The following is an 8,344-nucleotide window of genomic DNA, read 5'->3' as shown; positions in this document are numbered from 1 at the left end:
CTTCAATGATAAGCGTGCTAAAATTGCTCTTGTTTAGTGCCCAAATTTAAGAATTCTTTTTTCATCTCTATTTTAATGCATATTTTTCGAACAGGTGGCAACCTCACTCATATATATTTTCTCTTAAGGGTGGTATTAAAATTATTTAGTTTGATAGTAATAATGCTATTTATTTTTTCACATAATTTTTGAGATAGTTTGGCAACTCTACTTAAAAATATGTGAACGGTAAGCATTCTAAGCACTTCTCTTACTTGTTACCCATTTTGTAATAATTATTTTTCCATAGCTGTTTTATTGAAATATAATTCTCAAATAGGTGGCAACCTCATGTTTATATATTTACAGTTGTGGGCGTAGCTGAAATTATTCAGTTTGATACGCTTATTTTTGTCTCTCTTTATAACATAAACTTTTTTTTGAACTTAAAACTTTCAAACTGGTGGCAACCTCATACTTATATACAACTTATGTGTGTACTTACAGTAGTGGGATTGCTAAAATTCATCAGTTTGATAGACTTATTTTTATTCTTTTTTATAACATAAACTTTTTTGGCACTTAAAATTTTCAAAAAAATGGCAACCTCATTATTATATATTTACAGTTGGGGTCCTGCTAAAATTCATCAGTTTGATAGGCTTAGATTTGTCCGTCTTTATAATATAAACTTTTTTTGTACTTAATATTTTCAAACAGGTGGTAACCTCATTCTTATTTATTTACCGTTGAGGACTTAGTTAAAATTTATAAATTTAATAGGCTTATTTTTTTCCTTTTTTATAATGAAAACTTTTTTGTACTTAATATTTTCAAACAGGTGGCAACCTCATTATTATATATTTTTAAGTCCTGTTAAAAATCTGCAGTTTTATAGGCTTATTTTTGATTTTTTTTATGATATTTTTTTTTTTATATCTAAAATTTTCAAACAGGTGGCAACATCTTAAAAAATTTTATATGCGGGAATAAAGCATATGTACACTATTATAAGTTTTGAAGCCCATGCAATACAAACAAAAATCGATCATTTTCTGCTTTTCAATTTCACCTTTTCCACATGGCCATACCGTCATAACCGATTCTCTTTTCTTAAAATCCTTAACAAATTTTTTTCTAAAATGAACAGAATACTTATTTCGAGCCATTGAAATATCTTTCTCTTTAACAAACAACCAATCGTACTGAATGACGAACTGCAACTGAATATGCATTAATATTTTTCTAATTAGGTAATAACTACACATATCCAACATTTTTGATCATTAAAAACCGTTTGACAAACAATTAATGTGCAATTAATGTAAATTCTTAGTTATGTGCTTTTGTTTTGTCGCACCAGATTTTTGGAGTTGTTCATATATTTAATTTTATATAATATTTTAGTAAGTTAATTTGTTTAATTTTTACTAATTTTAAAAGAAGAATACATGAACTAATAATACAAATCAATAAAACATCACGTAATGCCTAATTTATGATTTTATTCGGTTAAATACCGACAAGGCAGATTCCGTGCTTTAGTTTTGTCGCACACTGTATGTATACATATATTGTGTATTCCTAGAGGTATGAGCATATTGCGTAATGTTTAATTATGACCTTAAGTAGAGAAATAGGGATTCACATAACTTCAAGTTCGTACTCAAAATTAAAATGCATTCCATTCATGTCTCCGAATTCCCCGAAGCGCAGAAGCAAGGAAAAAAGCGAAAAATACGTGCAAATTTCCAAAATTACGTAGTAAAAATTGAAGGACGAGGCAAATAATAACTGTTAATATAAAAACAAACTACTAAATACAGTTTTATGCAGGGGCTTCCCCAGTGAAAGTAAAATGAGTATAACAGCATGAGTTGTTGTTTTTAGTTGGCAGCTGGCTATAGTAAAATGTGATCAACGGCACAAAACCTTGTTCCTTATGCCTTTATGAAACACTTTTGTGAATTTAACACGCAACATAACTGCAGCTGCTGTGTAGCATGCATTTCATGCAACAACAATAGTGAGCAATGAAGCTGTGCGCGCTTATCACACCGCTGCGCTTTTTCAAGCTGTAGGCTACGCTGGCGCTGGCATATGCCAAACTACTCCTCAATTTGTATACGTAACCGCAGCGTAGCCGAATTGGTGTTGACACGCTTCTGTGTGTTTGCTGCAGCAGACTGCCATGAACCGCTTTCGACAAGTCAACACTGATTACATAAAATTAAAATTGTGGAAGCAAAAAAAAACAAATATTTTAAATGCACAAGCGTTATTAGTGGCAAACAATCATCAAATATGCAGATGAAAAGCAAAAAGTAAAAAAAAAGAAATAATTAAAATGAAATTAATACAAAACCAAATGAAACCGAATTTTCGTGGCTTGAGCTGCGAGCAGACGTTTGCAAAGCTAAGACACAGGCAGGTTGCCAAAGCGATTAGCGCTAAGTACTAGAGACGCGCACACACATTTATATAAATATACATATATGTACATATACATATATTTATTTTATTTTTGAAATATACATACATATCTGAAACCACGCACGATCCGGTTCAACACAGTTATCACAAAGCAAACACCACCAGCCAAGCACAATTTCAATATTTTTTTTTTAAATTTATAACTTTTAGTTAAAATGCACAAATTGCGTTGCTCTTATGAAAAGACGACAATTCACAGAAAACGAGAAAACCCAACAGTAATCATTAACAGCATCGTTAACAGTGTTGGCTGTGTTGGTAAATGCACGCAATATGCGCCAGCTGCTCAGGTTCGCCGCTTAAGTCTTTTGTCTGTTGCGCGTTTTAACGCCATTACATTGCTGCCGCAAATTTTATGGTGATTAATTTTTGCCGATTTTACTAGTTATTATACATGACAAAACATTTCAAATTAATATTTCATCAACAAATGACTTTGGAAGACTGTAGCTGCGCGAAGTGATGACTGCCAAATGTTGTCGCCTGCCAGTGCGTTATAATATTTTCAGCTAAAGTTTTAAATAATGCAACTTAATTAAGAAAAATAAGAAATATAACTTTTAGAAGCAACATTTCTTACTGAAAATCTAACTTTTAAATAACTGATATTTTAAATCTCAAATTAGCTCACAAAGCGCAACTCTAACAATAAATTTTGTAATAAAATAGTGCTAACCAAAAGCCTTCTAAAACTGCTCTTATTTAATAGCCGTTTGGTAATAATTTTGTATGGCTGTTTTATTGAATTATAATTTTCAGACAGGTGGCAACCTTATTTTTTTATATATTTGTTCAAACTCTTCAGTTTCATAAGCTTATTGTTGTGGTACTATGTATATACTAAAACTTTTTTCTTTATTTTTTTAACAAGTGGCAACATTATAATATTTTTCATTAGAAAAATCTATTTTTAATCACTTATTTAATTGCCATTTGGTAATGCCTTTTTTTCGTGGCTATTTTATTGAATTGTAATTTTCAAACAAGTGGCAACATTATTTAAATATATTTTCTTTTGGAGACATTGTTAAAGCTCTTCAGTTTCATAGGCTTTTTGTTGTGCCACTATACATTAAAAAAAATTGGTACTTAAATTTTTTTAAATAGGTGGCAACGTCATAATTTTTTTTGAGGGTGTGAAATATTTAAAAATTTGATTTGGTTACTTTTTTAATAACCCATTTGATAATAATTATTTTTTCAGGGCTATATCATTGAATTATAATTTTTAAACAGGTGGCAACCTATTTTAAATATTTTCTTTTGTAGCCATTGTTTAGACTCTTCAGTTTCATAGGCTTATTATTACTCTACCATATATCAAAAATTTTTACGTACTTAAATTTTTTAAACCAGTGGCAAAGTTAATCTTTTTTTATATTTCAAGGAATGAGATATTTAAAAATTTATTTTGTTCACTTATTTAATATCCATTTTGTAATAATAATTTTTTATGGCTATTTTATTGAATTATAATTTTCAAGCGATTTAATTTTTTTATATATTTCAGTTTTATAGGCTTGTTATTGTACTACTATGTTTTAAAATTTTTTGTACTTAGATTTTTGAAATTAGTGGCAACATTGTTATTTTTTATTTGAGTGAATGAAATATTTAAAAACTTATTTTGATCACTTATTTAATAGCCATTTGATATTAGTAATTATTTTTCATAGCTATTTGATTAAATCCCTGATTCCACTCCGTTGGAAGGACCAGGTGGAGAAGGACCTGGCCACGCTTGGAATATCTAATAGGCGCCACGTAGCGAAAAGAAGAAACGACTTGATCACTTATTTAATACACATTTGGTAATATTTTTTGTCAGAGTTGTTTTATAAAATTAAAATTTTAAAACAGGTGGCAACCTTATTTTAATACACTTTTTTTGTAGACTTCTCGGTTCTGCTACTGTATATTACAATTTTCTTGTGCTTAAATTTTTTAAATAGGTGGCAACATCATAATTTTTTCACTTCAGAATTACGCTCGCAAATAAAAGTACTTTTACGAAATTAAGTTAAAAAGCTGAAAAAGTTAATACGTCAAAAATTAAAAAAAAAAATCTAAGTTGTGTTAGTTTGTTAGCATACTTTACCACATGGTATGTATGTGAGAGAAGATTTTGTTTTTTGTAAAATATTAAAATAAAAGTTATTCATTCGAAGTTTTCACCTAAATTTTGAGGTTATGGGAAAAAACTGTTGCAACAAAAGTTGTAAATCCTCTCACTACCTATAACTTTTGCCTTAGAACTCGTCTTGCAGTTTTGACGCCAATAGAGATAAACCGTTTTTAGCACTTAAAAATCAACCAAACTCTCTCCTTCCTCTCTCCAACCGCTGATCGTGCGTAAATTATATTTCTTTTCATTTTTGTTATTTTATACTTTCTTTCCAATGGGTTTCCTCCATTCATTTCAGTTTTTAACATTTTTAAAGGCTTCAGCATTGGCTGGCCTTATAATTGTTATTTAAAATTTAAAAATAGTTAAGTTATAAGCCGCATATGTGTTTAAGCGCGTTTTTATGCGCGTGCCTTTCTAACCGATTAATGAGGCGCTACCAAAGAAATTCGCCGCATTTCCCTACAATTCGAGCCAACATTCAAAAAAATCTTGTTCGGCATAATTTTTCTTCGGAAGGCTTATGCGTTGCTAACTTAAGCACGTACTGAAAAAAAGGCATATTTCAGGTAATTACTTTATACATACAAATGTACATATATTTTTAATGCAAATACATATGTATGTATGTATGCTTTTAGTACTACTGTAATCTATTTGCCGCGCGATCTAGCAGCACTAGTCTGCCGACTCCAATTATAACTGCCACTCAGCCGCTCCATATACTACATACATATATGTATGTATATCACTTAATTGCTCTAATTTCAGCTGCTCCATAAGCTGGCGCTTGCGTTTGTCTTATGTAAAACGAAAGTTTGCCCGTCAGCTGTTGAGTTTCATATTTACTTGCATACATACATACATACATATATTTGTATTTAATGTGTCTTTTACATAATTTTTCCTCAACTCAATTATAAGCACTTTAGTGCGCGGCAGACTCAATTAAAACTTGACGCTTTTCAGCTTTTGCTGTCGCTAGCAGAATACTATGTGACCGCTGCTGATGCGCATGTGTGAGCGTGTGTCGCAAGGCAATGAACTATAACACTTTGTAAGTGCTTATGGAAATTGCATAAGAGTGTAGAAATATTAAAGGAAAACATGGGCTTTGGCTGTATAGCGTAGCATGCCAAATGTTGGGCGGCATTAAGCTGGATTAACACATGCGTGTTAAAGATGAAGTGTGGTTTAAAGAAATAAAATTAACAACAAAAGTAGAAATAAAAAAATTTTAAAAATAAAATTAAAATTAGCAAAATTTAAAACACATAAAAAAATTATAAAAAAATTAAAAATATTGGAAATTTATAAAAATTAAAAAAAAATATTAAAATTTAAAAATATGTAAAATGAAAAATTAAAAAAACATTAATGAAATTTAAAAAAAAAATAAAAATTAAAAAAAAATTATGAATTTTAAAAAATGTGGAAAATTTATATTTTTTATGATTATAATTAAAATTTCATATAGGATACGAATTTTTGTCCGCCCAACAAGCTAGCAATATTTCAGTTGCATATTTCAGCTAACGGAATAGAGCATTTTTCTAAAAAAAAAACAACAATAAAAAATAAAAATAACAATTGTTTAAAATTATTTAAAAGTAACTTTCCAGAACAAAAATTTTCAAGTTTCAAAGCAACAAAATTAGCAGCGCTAACATATAGTTCTCTATAATCAACTGCTAATAAATCAGCTTGATGATTTATTTTATGCCTTGTTAGGTGTGTTACTTCCATAAAATATTGGTTATAAATTACATTGTGTTTAATTTTTGGTTATAATATTATATCAGATATATGTATGTATACTATACTATATTTTAAGGCAATTTATTTTAGCAAACGTAAATTTTTTACTAAGTTTCAGGCATTTCTAATAAAGGTGGCGGGTGAAAAAGTGAATAATTTAAATTTTTTGTTTGTGAGCAGAAATACTATAACTTGCTATAATGTTTTCTAATATGCATTTGTAAAAAAAATCTAAATATTCTTAGGGTTGCCAACATACAATAATTCAATAAAATTATTTTTTTTTTCTTCTTTTTTTAACTTAATATAATGTTTTCTGATATATAATTATAAATAAACCTCTATATATTCCTAGGGTTGCCACCATTCAATCATTCATTAAAATAAATTTTTAATATTTTTCCTGCTTTTTAAAGATTGACATCCATTTGTGAAATTCAATACTGGTTTATTCGAAAAAAGTGACAGTGTTGTCACCTATTTGAATATTTTCAATTAGAAATTATATAATATAAAGAAAAATGTAGAATAAAAAAGGTTGATGAAAATTACCGTTAAAAATTTTTTCTTAGGGTTGCCAACTTTCAAAAACGCAATTCAAAAAAATTTTATTTGTAAACGGTTCATTATATTTCTTTTGTTTTTTTTTTGAAAGATCGACTTTGTAAAATACAATACTGGTTTACTCGAAAAATGACAATGTTGCCACCTATTCGAACTTTTCTTCCAGCAATTATATAATATAAGGAACATTTTTGAATTAAAAAAGGAAGGAATTAGGAAAATGAGTGTGGAAAAATTTTTGTCAGGGTTGCCAACCTTCAATAAAATAATTCGACAAAATTTAATTTGAAAACGGTTTATTTTATTTCCTTTGTTATTTTTTGAAAGATTGCCATTACTTTGTGGAATATAATACTGGATTACTCGAAAAAATGTTGCCACCTATTCGAACCTTTTTTCCAGCAATTATATAATATAAGGAAAATTTTTGAATTAAAAAAGTTTATGAAAATTGGCGTGCAAAAATGTTTGCCAGGGTTGCCAACCTTCAAAATAATAATTCAACAAAATTGAATTTGAAAACGATTTATTTTACTTTTTTATATTGAAAGATTACCATCACTTTGTGCAATGCAATACAGAGTTAGTGTATTCGGAAAAAATTATAAAATTATTAATAATTATTTTTGAAGATTTAGAAAGATTTTAGAACAGAAAATATATAACATTAAAAAACAAAAAAAAGTTTAAAGAAGTTTAGCGTTGAAAAAAATGTTTGGTAGTGTTGCCAACTTTCAAAATATCGACCGTAAAATTTTATTTGTATACAGTTTGTTTCCTTTTTTCTATTTTGCAATGCTGAGTAGGTAAATCCCTATAAAGTTAGAATGTTGACACCTATTTTAAGATTTTAAGACAGAAAAAAATGTATATTGAAACAATAAATGTTAAAAAATTAGAAAATTTAGTTTAGAAAATTTCTTTGATAGAGTTGCCAACTTTCAAAATAATAAGTCAGTGTTGCGACAGTAAAAATGTTGCGACTTATTTTTTTATTTTCTTTTTTAAAAGATTGCGATATAACAGCGCAATACTCAGTTGATATAAGTATATGGAAAAAGTTAAAATGTTGCCACCTATTTGAAGAAAATATATAGCATAATAAAAAAAAAAGTTAAAAACCGTTTATGAAAGTTTAACGTTGAAAAAATGTTTGGTAGGGTTGCCTACTTTCAAAAAAAATAATTCAATGAAACTCAATTTGTAAACAGTTTATTTCATTCTTTTTGTTAAAAGATTGCCCTCACTATTGATTCGGGGCATTATGTTAAACTTTATTGGTTTACTAATTTGCCCAGAAGGAAGCGTTGAAGATAGTACCTCTGGTAAAATAAATAGAAGTAGTACCTCAGGTTTCTGAGATATCGTTCTAAAATTTTACACATATTCTTTTCGCTCTAAGAAGCTGCTCATTTGTCAGAGCCG

This window comes from Bactrocera tryoni, chromosome 3 (assembly GCF_016617805.1).
Source record: "Bactrocera tryoni isolate S06 chromosome 3, CSIRO_BtryS06_freeze2, whole genome shotgun sequence".
Classification (NCBI taxonomy): Eukaryota; Metazoa; Arthropoda; class Insecta; order Diptera; family Tephritidae; genus Bactrocera; species Bactrocera tryoni.
The sequence above is the reverse complement of the archived record's forward strand: the minus strand, read 5'-3'. Positions refer to the sequence as shown.